The 23,261-nt window shown below is 39.8% G+C and overlaps 1 protein-coding gene across 3 annotated transcripts in view; it reads right to left on the bottom strand.

Annotated features, from left to right (window-relative positions):
• The window catches only part of GATAD2B (GATA zinc finger domain containing 2B), an 87,959-nt gene that overhangs the window by 48,287 nt on the left and 16,411 nt on the right, over positions 1-23,261 (bottom strand). The window contains exon 2 of one of the 3 annotated variants that reach the window (XM_045783779.2): positions 7,618-7,763. The exons of the other annotated variants lie outside the window; for them this stretch is intronic. The gene's annotated coding sequence lies outside the window, so the exon portion shown is untranslated. The remainder of the gene's footprint in view (positions 1-7,617; positions 7,764-23,261) is intronic. 3 annotated transcript variants of the gene reach the window in all.

Genomic DNA, 23,261 nt, shown 5'->3' on the forward strand with positions numbered 1-23,261 from the left:
CTGTCTCCCTCTGCCTGCTGCTCCCCCTGTTTGTATGCTCTCTCTCTTTTTCTGTTAAATAAATAAAATCTTTATAAATAAATAAATAAAGCACAGTAGTTTCTAAGGGTTACTTTCAATGTGAAATCTGAAACCTTATCAATGACCTCTTTACACTATTACACTAAAATCCATTGGTCCACCTTTTCTTACACTTTGAATGGATCTTTTACCCAAACGTGATTTTGTTACATCATGCACTGGTCATTTGGAAAATTCTGGTCCACTAAGTCATATAGATTTCAAGTGTTGACACATTTCATTATACAATATAATAAAAGAATTACATTGGTTAATGTCACCACTAATCGCATCAGAAAGGTAAGTTCTGGGAAGCTGTCAAACTCATGGTTTAATTTTTACTCATTTTAATATTATCACTGGGCACAAATACAATCAGTTGTTCTTCCAAATCTAAAGACCATGGTTTGTTGATTATTCTTTCATCAAGTAGAAACAGTATTCTATGAAGAAAGCAGCTAGTCAGCTTGCAACTCAATCGTACTTTTTCCTTGAGACAACCCTGTACCCACTGTACAAGCAAAATGTGTAGCAAAAGTGCTTTATGAGTACTTCCCACTTCTTATCACACAAAATATTCAAAAGCCATGTTCTGAAAGGTCAAGATAAAATTCATCTTCACTCCATCAGAACATTCTTAAGTGAAACTGGATCTTTATTTATTTTAAATTTTTAAAAAAGATTTTACTTATTTGTGAGAGAATGAGAGAGAGCACAAATAGGAGGAGCGGGAGGCAGAGGGAGAAGCAGGTTCCCCGCCAAGCAAGGAGCCCCATGTGGGGCTCGATTCCAGGACCCTGGGAACATGACCTGAGCCGAAGGTAGACGCTTCACCAACTGAGCCACCCAGGCGTCCTGATCTTCTTTTTTTTTTTTTTTTTAACTCCAAGTTTAAACTGTGCAGCAGTGAAGAATACAATGAGTATTGGTACAGTCTGGTGCCACTGCTCTGATTCATGCTAAGGCACCAGCAGCTTTACTCACCATTGCTTCTGGATCATCAGTGCAAATGTCAACACAATGAGAAAGAAAAAAATGCCCATTATTATGAAGTAGTTTTGATCTCAAAACTCCCTGAAATCACACTCTCAGGAATCCCCAGGAGTCCACAGACCACACTTCGAAAACTGCTAGCCTACTCCAACTAATACACTTGTTTAATAAGGTAACCTACCAATTCATATTATTTTCCATGTGGTTTTTTTTAATGTAATCTACCCCAACATGGGGTTCAAACTCACAACCCCAAGATCAAGAGTCGCACGCTCCACCAACTAAGCCAACCAGGTGACTGTTTTCCAGGTTAAATGCAAACTACTTGTTGGTAAACTTTTCTTCTTTGTACTTGTCTTTACTACCCACCATATGAAATGCCCCAACACACTACCTAAGTACTATTATCGCCTAACCAACTCCAAATGGTACTTTCCTTCACCTTAACTCTTATCAGCTATGTCAACAGACCTTCTTTCTACTATTCCTCAGGCTACAAAATCCCATACCTAAAACCTTCTCCTTCTGGTCCATTTAAATTTAGTCTATTTTAATTACCTTTTGATTGCTAGAACTTTCTTACTGGCTCACTCTTCTAGTGAAAAAAAACTCTTGATCTAGACCAGGGGTCTGCAAGCTTTTTGTCAAGGGCCAGATGGTAAATATTTTAGACTTTGTGGACCATCTACTCAATTCTGTTTTTGTAAGGAAATCCAAACTCTTCCAACATGTAGATCAATAAATCCAGTCTTAACAGAAAGATATGCCAAAATAAAAAAACTGAGGTGGCCACAGATTGGCTAAAAGGAACTAGTAAGAGCACTGAAAACAGCAGTAAACAAACCCAATAGAATATTAGTAACAGTTGCTAAAATGCACCCAGCTCTTATTATTGTCTAAGTACTAAAGTGCCTAGTGCCAAAGTGCTTTACAAAACATTATCTCATTTAAGTCCTTTATAGAAGAGTTTTAATAATTTAAATAATTCTCCTTTTACAGAAGAGAAAACAGATAAATTACATAACTTTCCAAGGTCTCACAGTCTGTAAATGACTAAGCCTAATTCAAACACAGAGGTCCTTCTTACTTCTAGGTCCATGTGGTATCTATCTCTATTGCCATTCTTCGTTTTTTGATCCAAACTGGTAAGACAGTTACTCCTAATAAGAATGGACAGGCCATTGCTGTTTACTTGCTCTTACTGTGTCTCTTCTGTTTCACTGAGTTTCCCACACAAACGTGGCTCAGTCATCGAATGGAAGAACCTAGGTGGCCATGTTTTAGGTATCATAATGTTTAGTAATGTACACCAAAGATTATCATAAAGGCCTCTATGCTTAACTGTGACAACTCAGGGTATGCTGCCTAAAAACCTAATGAATAGAAGGTACGCAATCCTCCCCCACTGTCATCTTATAATAAATCCTTATAATAAATCAGCACAAAATAATAATACATTATTATGCTAATACATATCATAATAAATCAGCACAAAAGTTCTGACAGATAAAGAAAATCCTGCCAGACGTCATTTAAAACAAGGGATATTAGAATAAAGGAAACAAAGTAGTCAAAGGACAAATTTCACACATACTTCAAAATGACCCTTCAGCCACTCCTAAACAATAACTAGGGCCTAATGAGAAGAAATAAAAAGTCTGTCCATTAATAAAATGTCTTAACTTATGCCTCACTGATTATAACCATCTAATCATAAGATTATCCCTACTAATCTGCTTCCAAGCACCAAGAGAAAAGTTAGAAATAAAAGGTTGCGAAAGATCTTTTTTTGAAACCTATCGGTCCAATAAGCATCAGAATACAGACAGAATCTTAAATTAGAGAAGGTGGTAAGGGGAAAAATAAACCTTCCATCCTCACTTCTCTTTATATTTAATATAAACCAATGTAAGAGGGGAACCTAATACCACACATACACACATCTAAAATGGCTAATTCCCATGGAGAACATTACCAAGTAATCATATAAAAATGGCATCAACAAAAAAAGTTAATTATTACTTCTAAGAACTAGGGAATCTCACAACTCTGAATGAATCTTTGGTGTCTAGGTCTGAGCTGGGTTGGTCTGATGCTGTTTTACCTTCCAGTATTCAACTGACTGGGAAACAATCTCCCTTAATTCATTTATAAAGAAAATGAATAACAGTGGCTCCAGCTACTTGGGGTAGGGAAATAACTGGGGACAGCCTAAGGAATGAGCACGGGCCAGCCACTCTAGTAAATCCCATCCAGCAACCCTTAAAGAAAGTATAACCTCATATGCACCTCCTAAAACTTGCACCAAAATTCACATACCAAAGGGAAAAATACACAAAGACTGTTGGTTGTAAAAATGTGGCAAGAGCACAAATTCATAGGCTATAACAAAAAGATTGAATTAAGGAGCTTCCTCTAGATTGCAACCTGACAAAGCTTTATTAGAGGATAAAGTAGTTCCAAAGTTCCCTCCCACTCCAACTACTGCTCATCCCTCTTACCAGACTACTGCATATCAGTGCCATTATTCTGAATGGTCACATAACAAGCAGAAATAAATTCACACAAAACAACTTTAACAGTATATCCCTCTTTTATTCATTAATACACTTTATTTCATATTTCCACCTAACACAAGAACCACTTCATATATGTATCACACTTAGGAAACACATAAAGAGAAATTAAGAAATTAAGAAAAAAGACACCATGATAAATTGGTGGTAAGTTGAAATATAATTTCTAAATGAATGATGAGCTCCTAATAACCAACGAAAGATACAACCATCCCAAATGAATCTCCAAGTGGCAACACCTGCGATGTCTGGAAGCTTACATCTCTAATTTTTCCTTCTTTCCATGTGCTGACTTCCCTTTTGTACAACTCTAACTCCATAGCAGATGGCAGGGGAGAACACTGCACTTTTATAATACACTAAACAGAACAACAACAAGAAATAAAGAAAAGGAAAAGGGGGAAGACTCAAAGGAGTGGTTAACAGATATTATTTGCTCTATTATCTGGTGTTTACTTCTCCTTAAAAGTACCACCTTGGCCATCAACTCCTGTACCCTTGGCAATCTTGAATGATTAGAAACAGTTTGTGGGGGGAATCTTAACAAATTACAGCTGTTAAATGCAGGCAGCAATTCTCTCTAGGGACCTTTCTTCCTCAAGCAGGCACACCCCTAATGGGGGCAGGAAGAAAAGATGCAGAACAAACTGCCTCACCTCCCAAGAGTTACCAGTTCCACTAGGAACACAGTGACTATCACTGGAACAGAGAAGCTCCCTCTCATTTTGCCACAACAAAAATATCTTTTTTTTTTTTTTTTAAGACAGCAAGGGAAAAAAGTGAGAGAGACAGAGAGAGAGAGAGAGAGTATCAAATGGGTATTTTTCTTGTTCTAAACCATCCCCTTTCCTTGTCCATCAGCCCAAGTAAGCAGAGATGACGCAGACTTCCTTATATAATAGCCTGTGATTTCCTAGACTGCAGGCCTTCCCCTTTGTGTTCCGTACACACTTCCACACGCGAGCGCGCGCATATTCTCACTGCTTTGCAGCCCCTGGCGTGATGCCAGCACTCAGTCAGCTGGTTGACTCCATTCACAGAGCAGGGTTGGAGCTGACATGGAAAAAGAGGGGGGTAAGTGAGGGTAAGGGGGAGCTAGAATCATCATTGCCACAGACAAAAGAAATTTTTTAAAAAAGAAAGAAAAAGAAAACCTTAATATAACATTCTTCGTATAGCTTCAGCTCAAAGAAAACTAGAAGCCAGAGACCATTACAGCAAAAGGATGAAGCAGAAGGACTGAGGATCCAAACCGAAAGGAGCTTTGTAGGAGAAACCATTACTCCACCAAAATTTAAAATAGCCAACAGTATTTATTACTTCAATCCCATTAGAAACCTCAGCATATCACCTTCTACACATAGTCAGGAAAAGGCTGTGAAGAGCTCAGAGCAATTCTGAGTTTCTGCTTTTAGAAAAAGAAAAAAGGGAGGGGGGAGCAAGACAGTTAAAAGTACTTACAGGTATACATTTTTCTGCTCCCTCCTCTAGCTGCCAGGAAAGCTGGAGACAAGAAGGGGGAGGGGGGAGGGAGGACAGAAAAAGGAGGAAAAGAAGGCATAAAAAATGGGTTTAGGTTTTTGTATTTGTGGGGGTTTTTTGAGGGGGAGGAGGTGGGGAAAGGTTCCCTTTCTCTTTTCTATCGTAGGAGAGGCTTTTTCTATAGCACAGGGACGACCCCATACGTGCCAGCCCCCTTGAGAGACCTGCATAAACCCGGTCTCCAAGCGGGCACTGCCCTGCCAATCACATGGCGTACTGTTACATTAAACAAAAGAAACAGGGGGATGCTTACTTTTACCCATGATGCCTAGCGGGGGCAGGAGGGGGGGAGAAAAACCAGTTGTAGCCGGTTTATAACCTCAGGACATGGAATTATCTCTTAATTTTTTAAAATGTCATTTGTGGTACAAAAGTCAGTTAGTCTCCCCACCCTAACTATCCCCCCCCCATTATTCTGGCCTAGTGCCAAACTTTGCCTTCATTCATGAGAGCTAGTTTCCTCTCAAATCATGATGCTTTAACTGTTTAGTTTCCAAAACCAACATCCAGGACAGGAAATCACAGCATCAATAACAAAACATGCCCCAAATTATTAAAAAAAAAAAAAAAAAAGACACTGCCAACCAAGCTCCTTGTCTTTACCCCTCATTGCTAGTGCCAGGGGAACAAACATAGATAAGACAGTAGATGTGTTCATTCAAGATTTGCTCCTGGAGCTGTCCCACAAGTAGATACTGATTTAGTTTACCAACTCACACCACTCAAGGCAGTTGAAGTTACATCCCACACAGATTACAGCAAGGTTTCAGAGCAGAGCAGTCATGATAGTATATGTACATTCCATAAAAATGGGTTAGGCCCTTGTTATGCATATTTTACCACAATTAAAACAAAAAAAATTTTTTTTTAAGATTTTTTATTTATTTATGTGACAGAGAGACAGCCAGCAAGAGAGGGAACACAAGCAGGGGGAGTGGGAGAGGAAGAAGCAGGCTCCTAGCCGAGGAGCCCGATGTGGGACTCGATCCTGGAACGCCGGGATCACGCCCTGAGCCGAAGGCAAACGCTTAACCGCTGTGCCACCCAGGCGCCCCCAATTAAAACAAATTTTTAATGGTTTAGGCCTAGCCACAGTACGGTTGCAGTATCATTCCACTTTCCTGTGTCCCAGCGAGAACACTCTTTCCTCTTCATATTCCAGCAAACTTCTCACCCACCATGTACCATTTACCACACCATCCTATGTCATTCTATAGACTAACACTCTGGACATGGCTGAAACTTTCTCCTGATTTTTTTTCTGTTTTAGAGTGACTGTCTCCAAATTACTTTATAGGGAACTTTTATTTCTCAAAAGTACTCATAAGGGGTCAGAAAGTGGTGGGGAAGAGGGGCGCCTGGGTGGCACAGCGGTTGGGCGTCTGCCTTCAGCTCAGGGCGTGATCCTGGCGTAACAGGATCGAGCCCCACGTCAGGCTCCTCCGCTATGAGCCTGCTTCTTCCTCTCCCACTCCCCCTGCTTGTGTTCCCTCTCTCGCTGGCTGTCTCTGTCTCTGCTGAATAAATAAATAAAATCTTTAAAAAAAAAAAAAAAAAGAAAGTGGTGGGGAAGAAATCCAAGCAAACCAAAAAGGAGGTAAAGCAGTAATAATTGTTTTGGAGATCTACTGGCTGGGACACCCTTACTCTAGGATCTCTGTTTAAGGAAATAAGTTCTTTATAAACAGTAATAAGGAATAATGGGGGAGGGTCCTTATTTTTCAGCTGATTTCTCCTATCAATATACCACCCCAAACACCTGTCTCATTTGGGCCTCTGAAACTCAAATCATAATTGTACTAGCTCCATCAGAATCTCTCACAAAACCCTTATTTTTCCAAATATTAAAGCTTCTATAGCCTAGAGAATACAGAGAAAAATAACCTACCCAAAGATTTTAGTTTGTAAATAAAAGTTTTCCTGAGCAATCTAATATTAACCTCAATTTTCAGAAAACAAATACTGAGCTAAATCTGAATCAGGCAGTATTCACCACTGGCAAAAGGCATTCAATAATTTACAAACTACAAAGGAAAACCCTACATCTTCTCCAAGCTAAGCTTCAAGTGGATGATGCTGTGACAGCTCAGTCACAGTAAGACGTACTTAACAGAAGTCCATCAGAGATCCCCAGATCTGGGTACTGCTGTTATTTTAGGAGACAAGGGAAAGCATGTCTGTGAAAAATGGGGCCAAGAAAATAATTCATTTTCCTCTTATTTAATACATTTCCACAAGAGAGCAACTATGAATTTCAAACTGAGGCTCACTAGGTTCTATGTTTAATCAGGGCAGCGAAGACTGTATTTTTCAACCATCACTCAGAGATCATGCTCATTTAAGTCCACTGAATACATTTTACTGCATTTAAACACCGGTCAATTTCTACCAGTCTTTGAGATCATATAAAAGTCTTAGATACAACCAAGCAGTCAATAGTGATTACCATTAGCTATGAGTTTAATTCTCCAAAACTACGCAGGCTAAGGCAGCACGCTGTTTACTCCAGTACGTCATCTGTATACCACACTGCTTAGTGGTCCAGAGGTACCACAGATGTTCTCAAACCAACAGGTATTTTTCTTCAGGGTCCTGAAAAATTAAGAACAACGTGGCAGCCAACAACCCGGATCTTTTCAGCTCAATCATAATCATCTAAAACCAAGGGTACTTATTGTGTAAGTTGAAAACCGTAAATTTTAAAATACTTCTTGGTAACTGTTATCCAAATTGTGATGCTCTGAGGAACATCAAAATCTTTCCGAAAAAGAAAAGATTTAACATTCACTGAGCATTTGAATCAACTAAATATTTATTTCATCCATACAACAAACCAAGAAGTTGGGTCCTTTTCTTATTTTATAGATATGGAAATTAATTTGGTGAAATTAAGAAATTTGAATGAAGTCATTCATTCAGCTAACCATAGCAGATGCTGGCTCCAAAGCCCATACTCATTCCATTACACCATGACGACTTGAGCATTTCTTGGCCAAAACTCAAGAGCCCAATTCACTATGCGTGCCTCACCAATCTCCACTCTAAACCACTGGATTAAAGAAAACATGAGCCAAATACAACTGAGGTAAAAAATACAAACTCTTTGACAGGCATGTATGATTTCCACTCACAGAAGATTTGATCCAGGACTTCTCTGGAAAGGCTAATAAGGACACACAATCTAGATATGGACAAAGGAGATCTGATAGCTATATGACCAGGAAGGTCAATTCATAAAAGTCCATGACGAGGAAAGAAGTGATTACACATCCAACTCAGGAAACAAGACTTCAAATTAAATATAACAAAAAGCTTGAAGGTATTCCTACAAAAGAAGTATTAACTTTGTACAATCAAACGCTTAAAAAAAAAAAAACCCTCACCAATAACAGGAACAGATCTGCAAAAATTACATAGTCCCCATCTTTGTTCTTCACAAATTTTATAACAACCTGCTAAATTTATTGTGTCCATTTTACCATAAATCCCCGGACTCAGAGAATAAGAGGATCAAAATCAGAACCACTGTTAAGGTTGAAAAATAAAATTTATTTTTTAAGAAGCCAACTTTAGGATTTTGTATAAAATTCATAAGCTATTTATTGGCGTCCAAGAAAAACAATCTGAAGTTTATCCAGCTGTTAGTCCTCTCCTGCAAACTCCCTATAGTTCTGTTTTCAGTGGGTATATAGTCTATTTGGATAAATTCAGCTCACGATGTTTCAAAATCACAATTACAACAAATCAGATCACAGAACAGCGGAACCCCATCCATATGATCAATAAGATTCACTTTTTTCATTAAATGTAGAAAAGTTCAATTGGTCAAAAGGAGAAGCTAATTCTTAGGAGTTCCTCTCCATATTATTTAGAGATGGTACACAATATAATCAAGCAATACTACAAACAAAACAAAACACACACACACACACAAAAACTCACCACCACCACAAAAACCATTTTGCTTTTGCAAAACTTAATACACAAACTGGGAATTACTTCCAAAATAATGTAATAGGTGACTTGTACTCATTAGCTAAAATAGAATAATTTCAGGGGGCCTGGGTGGCTCAGGTCATGATCTCGGGGTCCTGGGATCCAGCCCTGCATTGGGCTCCCTGCTCACCAAGGAGTCTGCTTCTCCCTCTCCCTCTGCCCCTCCCACATTTGTGCATCTCTCTCTCAAATAAATAAAATCTTCAAAAAAAAATTTTTTTTAAACCAGAATAATTTCTATTTGAAGGGGGAAAAAGTAACTCTTCAATTATTTGGGACTTATAAATTAGTGATTTATTGACTGATTGATATTGAAGTGTCCACCACTAAATTGGGAGAATGTACTTATTAAAATGTTGGTTAAAACCAAGTAAAGACTAAGGATAGTACCTTATAAAAAGCAGAATATGGACTGAGTCTTACACAGGTAGAAGAGGAAAGGAGAACAAAACTCCCTGCCCTGACATAGCATTTGAGTCAGAAGTAACGTTTTTTTCAAAGCAGGATTCCTTAACGTGTTTATTCCTTCTGGTTTACAGGAAGTAAGATTGCTGCAGAGGTCATAAAAACCTCTACTAACTCACATATTGCAAATAAGTATAAAAGTTACTGTCATACCCTACTACCAAACACTTAATCACCATATAGAAATACAGGAAGTAAATTATATCAAGTATTTTATCCCTTATGTAGCATGTGATGTTTCTAGACCAGTCTTTTCTATGAGGCTGGTTTAATTTTCCAATGGCACTAGGGAATTCCTCTGCCTACCCTCAGGAAACAGAAACATGAAAATCATCTAGAGCATTAAATTAGTATTTAACACCTACAAAATTATAACTCTCTTCTTCCAAAAAACAAAGCAACTGTAACAGGGGCCCACAGGGTACCTAACTAGGATAATCCTGAATCCCTAACTTACTATTCTCATCCTTCTATCAGTAGCATGCTACGATTCTCAGTGACCATGCCTGAGAACATCTCATTTCCTTTTTTAAAATTATTTTTATTTATTTATTTTAGAGAGAGAGAGTGCACACACACATGTGCAAGTGGGGGGAGGGACAGAGTGATAAGGGGGGGGAGAGAGAGAGAGAAGCAGACTCCCTGCTGAGCTTGGAACCTGATGCAGGGCTTGATCTCACAACCCCAAGACTGTGACCCGAGCCGAAATCAAGGTTGGACACTTAACTGACTGAGCCACCAGGTGACCCTTATTTTTTATTTTTTAAAAAGTAGGCTTACTGCCCAGTATGGAGACCAATGCAGGGCTTGAACTCACAAACCTGAGACCAAGAGTCGGACATTCAACCGACTGAGTCACTCAGGTACCCCAACATCTCATTTCTTTTTTTTTTTTTTTTAAAGATTTTATTTATTTATTTGACAGAGACAGACAGCGAGAGAGGGAACACAAGCAGGGGGAGTGGAAGAGGGAGAAGCAGGCTCCTAGCGGAGGAGCCTGATGTGGGGCTCGATCCCAGAACGCTGGGATCACGCCCTGAGCCGAAGGCAGATGCTTAACGACTGCGCCCTCCAACATCTCATTTCTTAATACTTGATTGCTGACTGATTATTTTCATCCCCTCCTATCTGTATTTTCCCTGTATCTTTGCAGGGGCAAGTTCCTTTCAGGCAAGCCACAAATGTTCGTACTTATTTGACAATAAAATTCTGGTTCTTTGTAAAGATAAATGAAACTGATAAACCTCCAGACAGACTCATTAAGAAAAAGAGAGGGCTGAAATAAAATCAGAAATGAAAGAGAAGTTACAAGTGACACCACAGAAATACAAAGGATCATAAATGACTACTAGGAACAATTATATGCCAACAAGCCGGAAAACCTAGAAGAAATGGATACATTCCTAGAAACACACAACCTTCCAAGACTGAAACACAAAGAAATAGAAAATCTGAGAACAACTGCAAGTAATGACACTGAATCAGTAATTTAAAAACTCCCAAAAAACAAAAGTCCAGGACACAATGACTTAATAGGTGAAGTCTAAAAACACTTAAAGAAGAATTAGTATCTATCTTTTTCAAATCACTTCAAAAAACTGAAGAGGGGGGCGCCTGGGTGGCACAGTGGTTGAGCCTCTGCCTTCGGCTCAGGGCGTGATCCCGGCGTTATGGGATCGAGCCCCACATCAGGCTCCTCCGCTGGGAGCCTGCTTCTTCCTCTCCCACTCCCCCTGCTTGTGTTCCCTCTCTCGCTGGCTGTCTCTCTCTCTGTTGAATAAATAAATAAAATCTTTAAAAAAACAAAACAAAACAAAACTGAAGAGGAATGAGCACTTTCAAACTCATTTTATGAAGCCAGCATTACCCTAATACAAAAACCAGAAAAAGATACCACACATACACAAAATTTATAGGCCAATATCCCTGATGAACACAGATGCAGAAATTCTCAACAAAATATTAGCAAATCAAATTCAACAATACATTAAAAAGGTTCATACATGATCAAGTGGGATTTATTCCAGAGATGCAGGGATGGTTCAACTTTCATATATCACCATGACACACCACATTAACAAAATGAAGGATAAAAATCATATGATTATCTCAATAGATGCAGAAAAAACATTTGACAAAACTCAACATCCATTTATGATAAAAAATCTCAAGGATGCCTGGTTGGTTCAGTTGGTATAGTATGAGACTCTTGATCTTGGGGTTGTGAGCCCCGTGCTGGGTATAAAGACTACTTAAAAATAAAATATTAGGGGCGCCTGGGTGGCACAGCGGTTAAGCGTCTGCCTTTGGCTCAGGGCGTGATCCCGGCGTTATGGGATCGAGCCCCACATCAGGCTCCTCCGCTATGAGCCTGCTTCTTCCTCTCCCACTCCCCCTGCTTGTGTTCCCTCTCTCGCTGGCTGTCTCTATCCTGTCGAATAAATAAATAAAATCTTTAAAAAAATAAAATAAAATAAAATATTAAAAAAAAAAAAATCTCAGGGCGCCTCGGTGGCTCAGTAGGTTAAGCATCTGCCTTCAGCTCGGGTCATGATCCCAGAATCCTGGGATCCAGCTCCGCACTGGGCTCCCTGATCAGCGGGGAGCATGCTTCTCCATCTCCCTCTGCAGCTCCCCCTGCTTATGCTCCTGTGCTCTAGCATTCTCTTTCAAATAAAATCTTGAAAAAAAAAAAAAAAGATTACAGCTACAGTCAATAACTTCCATAAATTTCTTAACCTATCTTCCACTTTTCAATACTTACCACTCTGGATTCCTATGATCAACAGCCTACACTGGAATGAGATCTAACTATTTACTGATGATCAGAGATGGAGATCCTGTCCATCCTACTGTCTGGACTGGGCAAACTCAGAATGCACTTCACTCAGATTTCTAGGATAATCTTGGTAGACTCATGAGGCATCAGTTACCAGAATTTCAGGACAACCACACAATTATCTCCTCACATTACACATGAGAAAAATGGAGGCCAATATAAAAGGAAAGATCAGGAAAGAGAAAATGGAGATGTGTGACTGTCAAATTTAAAATAAACTTTCATATTATTAAGTTTTACATTATCTTCAAAATACTTTCTCTGTATGTTCAATATTGAAATTAACTGTAAAGAATGGCAAAATGTTGCTATTTTTGCAGGTCAGTAGTTGGTACATGGAAATCAACTACTCTATACTCTCCCTATTTGGGTGTGTATTTTAAATTCTTCAGAATAAAAAGGTTAACAAAAAGAGAGAGAGAGAAAAGTCTTCTTAAGTTTATAACATCTACCTTATCTGTCGAAAGAAATCAAGAAACAGATAAGTTCAACCTCCAGAGAAAAGATGTACTTTTTACTGCAATCCTTTTTCCAACTGTGAATACTGCATCATGTGCATATACTACCTACCCAAAAACTAAATAAACTTTCAAAATAAACATACCAATTGAACTTAACATAATTTCTAAAAGATGTATATGTACAATGAAAGGAAGGGACAAAGCTCCCAAGCCCAGCCAGAAGGGGCATAAGCCACCAGTAAACTCCACAGGAAGATAGGTAACAAGACTATCATCGTATACAGAACACTAGACCAGCAAAGATACCCTAAAGACTAAAGAATAGAGATCTAGAAGAAATAATCTAGCTGACCAAGTACTAAATATACTGATAAGTTAAAGGAGTCTTTTAGGGTCAAACAAGCATTACTCAACTAGAATTGTAGTACTATATAGGGTTAACACTAATCCATATCTGCTTAGGCAATTGACTTGTAAATGTCAAGAAGTTTAAAATCAAAATTGACAGATGAAATATTCCAATGGACATTCTGACCATTCATCACTCCTGTACACAGCAATATGTAAAAACAAGACTCTGGACATCACAATGGGCCCAGGATTAGATGTATACTTCCATCCAGTATACTTGCAAAGAATCCTCTTTACTGAAATGAGGGAAGAACATATTAATGCAGGAGTGCATTAAGTACTATGAAATTATACCTAAACACAGTCCAAAGAGGAATACTTGACTGGTCTGGATTTCACCTAGGGGGAGCTTCTGCCAGTCTATTAGCTAAGATTTGCCTATCAGCATTAACAGGCACAGGGAGCCACTTTTGTTCAGGACAGTGACAAAGATCTGGGACTGCTGGTAGGATCTGGTATCTTAAGTGATCAAGAAAGAGGTTTATTATTTTATCAGGCAATAAATATTCACCTATAGAAGTTTACCCTTGGGACGCCTGGGTGGCTCAGTCGGTTAAATGTTTGCCTTTGGCTTGGGTCATGATCTCACGGTCCTGGGACTGAGTCCCACATAGGGCTCTTTGCTCAGTGCAAAGCCTGCTTCTCCCTCTGCCCCTCCCCATGCTTGCATTCTCTCTCTCTGACAAATAAATAAATAAAATCTTAAAAAAAAAAAAAATAAGTTTACCCTCAGGGTGTCTGGGTGGCTCAGTCACTTAAGCTTCTGATTTTTGGTTTAGGCTCAGGTCATGATCTCAGGGTTGTGAGACTGAGCCCTGCATCGCGCTTGGTGAGGTCTGCTTGAGATTCTCTCCCCCCTCTGTGCTCACGTTCTCACTGTCTCTAATAAATAAATAAATCTTTAAAAGATAAAATAAAGAAGTTTACCCTTAAGAGTTCCCTGTAAATAATGATTTTTTTCCTGTAATTAAGGATTTTTGATTAATGACCAAAGTTTCAAAAGCAGAATAGGTTTTCTTCCCCTCTTTTTTTAAAAAAGATTTATTTATATTTTAGATAGAGTGCATGGGGAGCACAGAGGAAGGGGGAGAGAGAATCCTCAAGCAGACCCCCTACTGAGGGCAGAGCCCAACTCAGGGTTTGATCTCACAACCCTGAGATCATTACCTGAGCCAAAATCAAGTCAGGTGCTCAACCAACTGAGCCACCCAAGTGCCCCCGGAATAGGTTTTCAAAAACTGAATGTATCACTGCCACAATCACGTGAGTAGGTCCTAGCTATCAGAACAGGGTTTCTCAACCTCAGTAGTATGGACACTTCGAGCCAGATAATTTCTTTGTTATGGGAAGCTGTCCTATGCATTGCAGGGTACTTAGCAGCACCTCTACCCTCTACATACTAGATGCCAGTAGCACCACCAACACCAGTTCTGAGAACCAAAAATACCCCCATACACAGCCAAACATCCCCTAGGGGCTAAATCCTCCCAGTTGCAAACCATTATATTCAACACCACCAATAGGATTTCACCCTTGAGGAGGTCTGTAGCTATTATTACCTCAAGTCTCAACCCCACAGCTGAACGATGCTAGCAGAGGAAGTCAGACAGTGGTCACCTTTGGGGGTGGGGAAGGAAGGATAATGGCTAGGAGGGAGCATGAAAAAGGCCTTTGCGTGGAGGTAATCTTCTGTATCTCCATCTAGGTGGTCACCTTATAAAGCTTTTTCTGTATGTGTATTACACCTAGGGGGAGGGAGGAAAGTTCACCAAAAACACAACAAAACAAAAACTGCTATGCAAGAGATTGGTAGTATTTCCTTGCCTCCATGCTGCTATAAATCAGGTGCAAGAGATACAGAACCAAGACATCCAAGGGGCAGGAAGGTAAGTCACTAAATGCTTCTTGATAATTCAATGATTAACCCTTAAATTCAAGATAATTGACAGTATCCAGGTCCTTCCTTTAGCTACACAGCAGAAGTTACCCATTCCTTTTTACCTAAGAAGCTTTCTAAGATTGGGGCACCTGGCTGGCTCAGTCTGTTAAGTGTCCAATCTTGATTTCAGCTCAGGTCATGATCTCATGGGTTATGAGATCAAGCCCTGGATCAGGCTATGCCCTTAGTGCAGAGTCTGCTTGTCTCTCTCCCTCTGCCCCTCCCCCCACCACATGGGCTCGCTCCTAAATAAATAAATAAATAAATAAATAAATAAATAAATCTTAAAAAAAAAAAAAGGCAGCAGCAGCTTCTTAAGATTGATAATCACAGGGTGCCTGGGTGGTGCAGTCGTTAAGCGTCTGCCTTTGGCTCAGGTCATGATGCCAGAGTCCTGGGACAGAACCCCGCGTTGGGCTCCCTGCACAGCAGGAAGCCTACTTCTCCCTCTCCTACTCCCCCTGCTTGTGTTCCCTCTCTCACTGTCTCTCTCTCTCTATCAAATAAATAAATAAATAAAATCTAAAAAAAAAAAAAAAAGATTATCACATATGAGGTCAGGGGTCATGTATCCTATTCACTGAGACTTTTATACCTTTGACTCTGGTAGTTAAGAAAGGCTCTTCAGGGACACCTGGCTGGCTCAGTTGGTTAGGCAACTGCCTTCAGCTCAGGTCATGATCCTGGAGTCCCAGGATGGAGTCCCACACTGGGCTCCCTGCTCAGCAGGAAGTCAGCTTCCCCCTCTGACCCTCCCCCCTCTCGTGCTTGGCTCTCTCATTCTCTCTCTCTCAAATAAATAAAATCTTAAAGCTTATTTAAAAAAAGAAAGAAAGAAAGGCTCTTCAAAGGTTGCCTGGGTGGCTCAGTTTGTTAAGTATCTGCCTTTGGCTCAGGTCATGATCCTGGGATCCTGGGATCCCCTGACTCAGGCTCCCTGCTCAGCAGGGAGTCTGCTTCTCCCTCTCCCTCTGTCCCTCCCCCCTCCTTGTGCTATTTCTCTTTCAAATAAATAAAATCTTAAAAAAAGAAAAAAAAAAGGCTCTTCAGAAATCCCTCTACCAAGAAAATTGCTAAACACCAACCATTAAAGAGGTCTGCACGAAATCAGGCATGAAACATATTGGCTCCGAATATCAAGACCGTTGGGATGCCTGGCTGGCTGAGTTGACTAAGCGGCTGCCTTCGGCCCAGGTCACCATCCCAGGACCCTCGGATCGAGTCCTGCATGGTGCTCCTTGCTCACTGGAGAGCCTGCTTCTCCCTCTGCCTGCCACGCCCCCTGCTTGTGCACGAGTGCTCTCTCACAAATAAATAAAATCTTAAAAAAAAAAAAAAAAAAAAAAGGCGGTTGCCTATCCCCCAAGCAAAAACACCACTCAACAAGAACTGGATTCTCTACTCCATTTAGGACAAATAAGAGGATAATCTGAATCAAAAAGGAAAGCAGGGGGGACCATAAGAACAGAACAGCTCGTGGGCCTTTCTGTAGATAAGAAAATTTTCAGACCAAGAAAGGAATTCCCAATATTGACTCAAATATTAACTACAGAGAAGTTTAGAAGATCTTCCTTTATTCTACATATATATCCCCAGACTTCTTAGAGGAAAGAAAAAGGTCATCAGACATTTTATGTTTCATTGCTTTTTATATTTTTATATTGCAACTTTATTAAGATCTCTTTTGGAAGGGTCTTTTAGTTTTTATTTTTACTTTTTGGAAGGATCTTTTAAAAAGAGAAATTGGTAAAGCAAACAATTCCAGTTAATTAAAAATTACTGTGGCTATGGCTTTGAAAACTAAAATAAATTATCTCTTAGAACACTTTTTATAAGGAAGAAAAGATGAAGAGCACTGGCATCATCCAATTTTGCCTTTTCCATTTCTTCTAACATGATGAAAACAGAATAATCTCATGCAGCCTGGAAAGAACAAAAGACACTCACCCGAAACAGGACTAATTTGACTTTTGGTGCTCTTTCAGACTACCCAATGAAGTGCAAGTGAAAGACTAGTGCTTCTCAAAGAAATACTGAGTAAATCAATATTTTTCTACAAATAATCAAAATTACATCATGCTGTTCTGACGTGGAAGTCTCCTTAAGAAAAACTTCTTCTATAGGGATCCAGCATTCTGTCTTTAAAAAATACCAACTATACTGTAATGGATTCAGATCACCACCTCTGCTATGTTATGTTCCCAAGGCTAAACACTTGGCCAGAGCTTAATTCATCTTAAAACTAAAAGGACTGCTGAAAAAGCTGCCCTTACTTCAGTGACTTTGTATGTTTGCATATTTAAATATTACATTCCTCTAAAATGCTGCCGGTTTGCTAAAAGTTGTTGGAAAGAAACAATAAGCTACCAAAATCCTGCAGCTCTTGTAGGTAGGTTATTTACTTATGTATTTATTTATTTATTTTAAAGATTTTACTTATTTATTTGTCAGAAAGAGAGAGGGAGAGAGAGTGCGCGAGCCCACAAGCAGGGGGAGAAGGAGGCTCCTGGCTGAGCAAGGAGCCCTATGTGGAACTCGATCCCAGGACCCTGGGATCATGACCTGGGCTGAAGGCAGACGCTTAACTGTCTGAGTCACCCAGGTGTCCCTCTGGTAGGTATTTAAAACTGTCGAATATCCAAAATAAAACCAGAATTAGGAACTTTAATAACAAGCAAGTTAGAGTCAAAGGGGAAAGTACATTAGATTTGGATTAATCCAACAAAATGGGATTACTCCTGGGTAGCCATTTTATTACTATTCTTTTTTAAAGATTTTATTTGAGAGAGAGAGTGCATGGAAACGCACACAAGCACACAAAGAGTGGGTAGTCCGCAGAGGGAGAGAGAGAATCTTAAGCAAGCACGGAGCCCGATGTGGGACTCAATCTCATGACCCTGAGATCATGACGTGGGCTGAAATCAAAAGTTGGACACTTAACGAACTGAGCCACCCAAGCGCCCCTGGGTAGCCATTTTGAAACTTCCATGAAAGTCAATTTCTGGCTGACTGACTTTTCTCTGAACAAAACATCCTTTCAAAAAACACAATCTGGGGATAACTACCTCAAACTTATTACAAATGTTTACCAAGTAGTAGTTCATTTGCCCAGTTATACAACTATTAATCCAGGACTGGGATTTACACCATGGATTGGCCTTTTCTATATAAAGGCCAGATAGTAACTATTTTAGTTTTGGGGGGCATTATCTTTGTTGTGACTAATAACTGTGACATTGGAGCAGTGTGAAAGCAGTAATGCACAGTATGTAAAAAGTATGATTATTTCCAATGAAACTTTATTTATGGCCACCAAAACCTGAATTTTATATAATTTCTGCATATAGTGAAATATCCTTCTTTTAACTTTTTCAACCATTTAAAACTGTAAAACCATTCATAATTCTTAGCTCATGGGCTACAAGCAAAATTTATTAGCCCTTAGTTTACTGACCCCCGATTTAGATGCGCTCATTTATTTTTACTAAACATTTCGAATTTCCAAAAAGTACAGAGAATATTAAAGCAACCATTTACTTATCACCTAAGAAATAAAACTTCAGGGGCGCCTGGGTGGCACAGCGGTTGAGCGTCTGCCTTCGGCTCAGGGCGTGATCCCGGCGTTGCGGGATCGAGCCCCACATCAGGCTCCTCCGCTGTGAGCCTGCTTCTTCCTCTCCCACTCCCCCTGCTTGTGTGTTCCCTCTCTCGCTGGCTGTCTCTATCTCTGTCGAATAAATAAATAAAATCTTAAAAAAAAAAAAAAAAGAAATAAAACTTCAGGGATGCCTGGGTGGCTCAGGCGGTTGGGCATCTGCCTTCAGCTCAGGTCATGATCCCAGGGTCCCGGTATCAAGCCCCACATCGGGCTCTCTGCTCAGGAGGGAGACTGCTTCTCTCTCTCACTCTCCCTCTGTACACTTTCTCTCAAATAACATCAAGAGAGAGAGAGAGAGAGAGAGAGGAAGGAAGGAAGGAAGGAAGGAAGGAAGGAAGGAAGGAAGGAAGGAAGGAAGGAAAAAGCCTCAAAACTGAAGTTCTCCAAGTAACTATTCCAATCCTATTTCCCTCTCTCTTTTCCTCACAGGTAACCACTATACTGAATTTGGTGTTTCTCACTGCCATGCTTATTCTTAGTACTTTTACTTTATTTTTTTTAAGATTTTATTTTTTTGAGAAAGAGACAAAGCCCAAGCATGAACAAGCATAGGGGGCAGGAAGGAGGAAGCCAGAGGGAGAGGGAGAAGCAGCCTCCCCTCTGATCAGGGAGCCCTCGGCCCGTGAGACTCAATGCCAAGACCCCAGGATCATAACCTGAGCAGAAAGAAGACAGTTAATCGACTGAGCCATCTAGGCGTCCCAGTACTTTTACTTTATATGTGTAGCTGTATCTATATAAGAAACGTTGTGGGGAACCTGGCTGGCTCAGTTGGGGAAGCCTGTGACTCTTGGTCTCTGGGTCATGAGTTCAAGCCCCACGCTGGCTACAGAGATTACTTAAAAAAAAAAAAAAAAAGATAGATATATTGTATTGTTTTGCAAGTTTAAAAGTTTTTACAGTATTACATGGTATTATATATTGTATTTTTTTTTTTTAAAGATTTTATTTATTTATTTGACAGAGAGAGAGACAGCCAGCGAGAGAGGGAACACAAGCAGGGGGAGTGGGAGAGGAAGAAGCAGGCTCCCAGCGGAGGAGCCTGATGTGGGGCTCGATCCCAGGACCCCGGGATCACGCCCTGAGCCGAAGGCAGACGCTTAACGACTGAGCCACCCAGGCGCCCCGGTATTATATATTGTATTATATCAACTCACTTTTTTAACATTACCTTTGATATTTATCCAAGTTGATACATGTAGTTCATTCATTTTAAACAGTATATAGAATGTCAATTATAAGTATACCACAATTTAAATTTTCTATTTCCTGTTCATGCAACAAATTAATCACATGTCACATGGCAGGTACTGTTCTAGGTACAAGGGCTACAACCGTGGATAAGGCATAATTCTTCCCCTCCACAGAGTTTACTGTGATGGACACTAGCACTTTCTCTTCATTCCTTCTCCCAAGTGAAGTCTCAAAAGTGGCCCCAAGCTAATTTTATCCAAAAACAATGAAGAATGTGGGGGGGGGGACCACAAATATAAGTAAATGGAAGAGAATTTTTTTCCTTTTCCTTAAGGTTTGTTTAAAGATACTTCTTGTTAAGCTAAAAGAGATAAAACAGAACTCCAGGAATAAACCTCACCCCAAATATCAGAACTGTTAAGCTTTCAACATTTTTTATTTTTATTTTTTAAGATTTTATCTATTTATTTGACAGAGAGAGAGAACACAAGCAGGGGACCAGCAGCAGAGGGACAGCAAGAAGCAGGCACCTTGATGAGCGGTGAGCCCAACGCAGGGCTCAATCCCAGGACCCCGGCATCATGACCCGAACTGAAGGCAGATGCTCAACCGACTGAGCCACCCAGGCACCCCAAGGTTTCAACATTTTAAAAGTAGAACCCCCTTCCTTCACAGTTGCCTTCTCTGAGGCTTATACTACAAACAGGTCAGTAGTGATGATATAAGACAACTGATGATTCCAGTTTCTTTTCACTTCCAAAAACCAGTCTTAGGCAGTAAGGAAGTTAAAGATCAACAGTGGATACAAATCTTTTGATCAATCAGCAAAAGGAAGTATCTTAGTAATCCAAAACTTAGGGGAACAGATATTAGGGATGCCTAGCTGGCTCAGTTAGTAGAGCTGTGACTCTAGATGTCAGGGTTGTAAGTTTGAGCCCCGGGTTGGTTGTAGAGATTACTTAAAAACAAAATCTTTAAAACAACAACAACAAAAAGAAAAGAGAGAGAGAGACAGAGTGAACTGATATTAGCAGGCCCAGAAGACAAGCTCCTTGGAAGTATATTAAAATAACAGACTCCTTGAATAGGAATTAAGCAAAAGAACATCATCACCGACAATAAATTAATGAAAATCTCTAATCTCAAAGGAGATGGTAACTTTGAACACACCTCATGCCCCTGAATTACTCAAATTTCCTGTCATTCCTTAAGAATGTTTATGAAAACTAAGTTTGTTTTATTTTACTCTTAACAGCAGACCCTGAATATAGGATAAAATAATGAATGTGGGGACTGTGGTACCTACCACCAAAGGTAACCCCTCTACTCTGACCCTATTAAGGCCTACTAGTAAGTTCTAAGTTCACTAAATAAAATTTAAATCTATTAAATAAAACAAATCACCTTCACCCTAAAAGCATAGAAATAGAATGAGGAAGACAAGTGACCCACTGGGCAGGAAAACTAGTCAGAAAGGAAATCGAAGTTGTAGTAGGCATTTGGTCTTACCCATCTGAACATCCCCATTTCCTGAGAACAGGATGACCCTGCTGACAGCAGTGTTTAGCACTCTGCCTCTGCCCATTGGGAGTTCAGTAAGAACTCCAGCACGGAGCTGCCATGAGAGCAGTTACCTGCGAACTGTATGTGTTCCCTACTCTTTCGGTTGCTCTGACTTAAAAAGATTGTGGTGACAAGAAATCAATTTATCAAAACTTTTATATTTAGATTGACAACTGAGAGGTTTAAGGGACATTTCAAACATGAACATTTTTCTTTTAAAATGCCTACTCCTCTTTCCAACAATTAGCTACAGTCACATGGCCAATAATTAAAATTCAAAGACATTTGCTTTTAAGAAAAGAAATGCTAATAAGGTACATAAGTCTTCCCAAAACTACCAGAAGACAGGTTTTATCACTGTCCAGCCACACTACTTCCATCAATTTTTTTTTTTTTTTTTTGGTAAAGCAATAGAATTTATTAAGCAAGGATACAGAAAAAGCTCTCAGGAGTGAGAAGGGTCCCGACAGGGTTGCCCTACTTCCATCGAATTTAAATTGGGTTGTTTTAGAAACTCTCATAGCCTGTTGGTGTGAATGTAAACCGGTACAAATTTTTGGAGAATAATTTAATAATAACTAACAAAATTTTAAATGTGTATACACTTTGATCCAGTAATTACATTTCTAAGAATTTTACTCACAGATAAACTATAATGTATGAAGATGTATGTAAAATGTATCACTGGAACCCTGGTTATGAGAGAACACATACAAACACACAAACACACACTCACAAACTGGAAACATTCGGGGTGCCTAGATGGCTCAGTGGGTTAAGCATCTGCCTTGGGCTCAGGTCATGATCCTGGGGTCCTGGGATAGAACCCCACGTGGGGCCCACTGCTCAGTGGAGCTCCTCTCCCTCTGTGTGTGGCTCTCTCTCATCTTAAAAAAAAGAAAACAAAACTGGAAACATCCTAAATATTCCTGATGAGAGCGAACAGATTAAGTAAATTAAAGCATATCCTACAATGAAACATCACAGACACTGAAAATGACATACATGTGTGTAACATTTACATATGTATGCACACGCACCCACACAGGTAAGAAGAGTACAGCGTAATGTTCAAGAGTTTGAGCCTAAGAGACAGACTTTTTGATTCCACACACCAGCTCTTGTACTTAGATTTGTGGCCTTATGCAAATCACTGCTTCTCCCCACCTCACTTTTATTCATTTGTAAAATAGAATAACAGCATCTACCTTTAGAGTATTGTGAGGATTAAACAATTAACGTGAAGTGCTTAGTGTTAGTTACCATTAAAAACATATCCAAGGTAGGGGTGCCTCAGTGGCTCAGTCCGTTAAGCATCTGCCTTCAGCTCAGGTTATGATCCCAAGGGGGCGGGCTTCCGATTCAGGGGGGCGTCTGCTTCTTCCTCTCCCTCTGTCCCACTACCCCGCTCGTGCTCGCTCTTGCTATCTTGCTCTCTCTTTCGAATAAATGAATAAAATCTTAGAAAAAAACCCCAACATATACAGGTATTAAATGAACATGGGCAAGCAATCACAATAGCTAAAACTAAAGCAAGAAGGATAGGCAGAAATTGAGAGATTTT

The sequence above is a fragment of the Ursus americanus genome, chromosome 2, assembly GCF_024610735.1.
Source record: "Ursus americanus isolate L20-20 chromosome 2, mUrsAme1.1.p, whole genome shotgun sequence".
Classification (NCBI taxonomy): Eukaryota; Metazoa; Chordata; class Mammalia; order Carnivora; family Ursidae; genus Ursus; species Ursus americanus.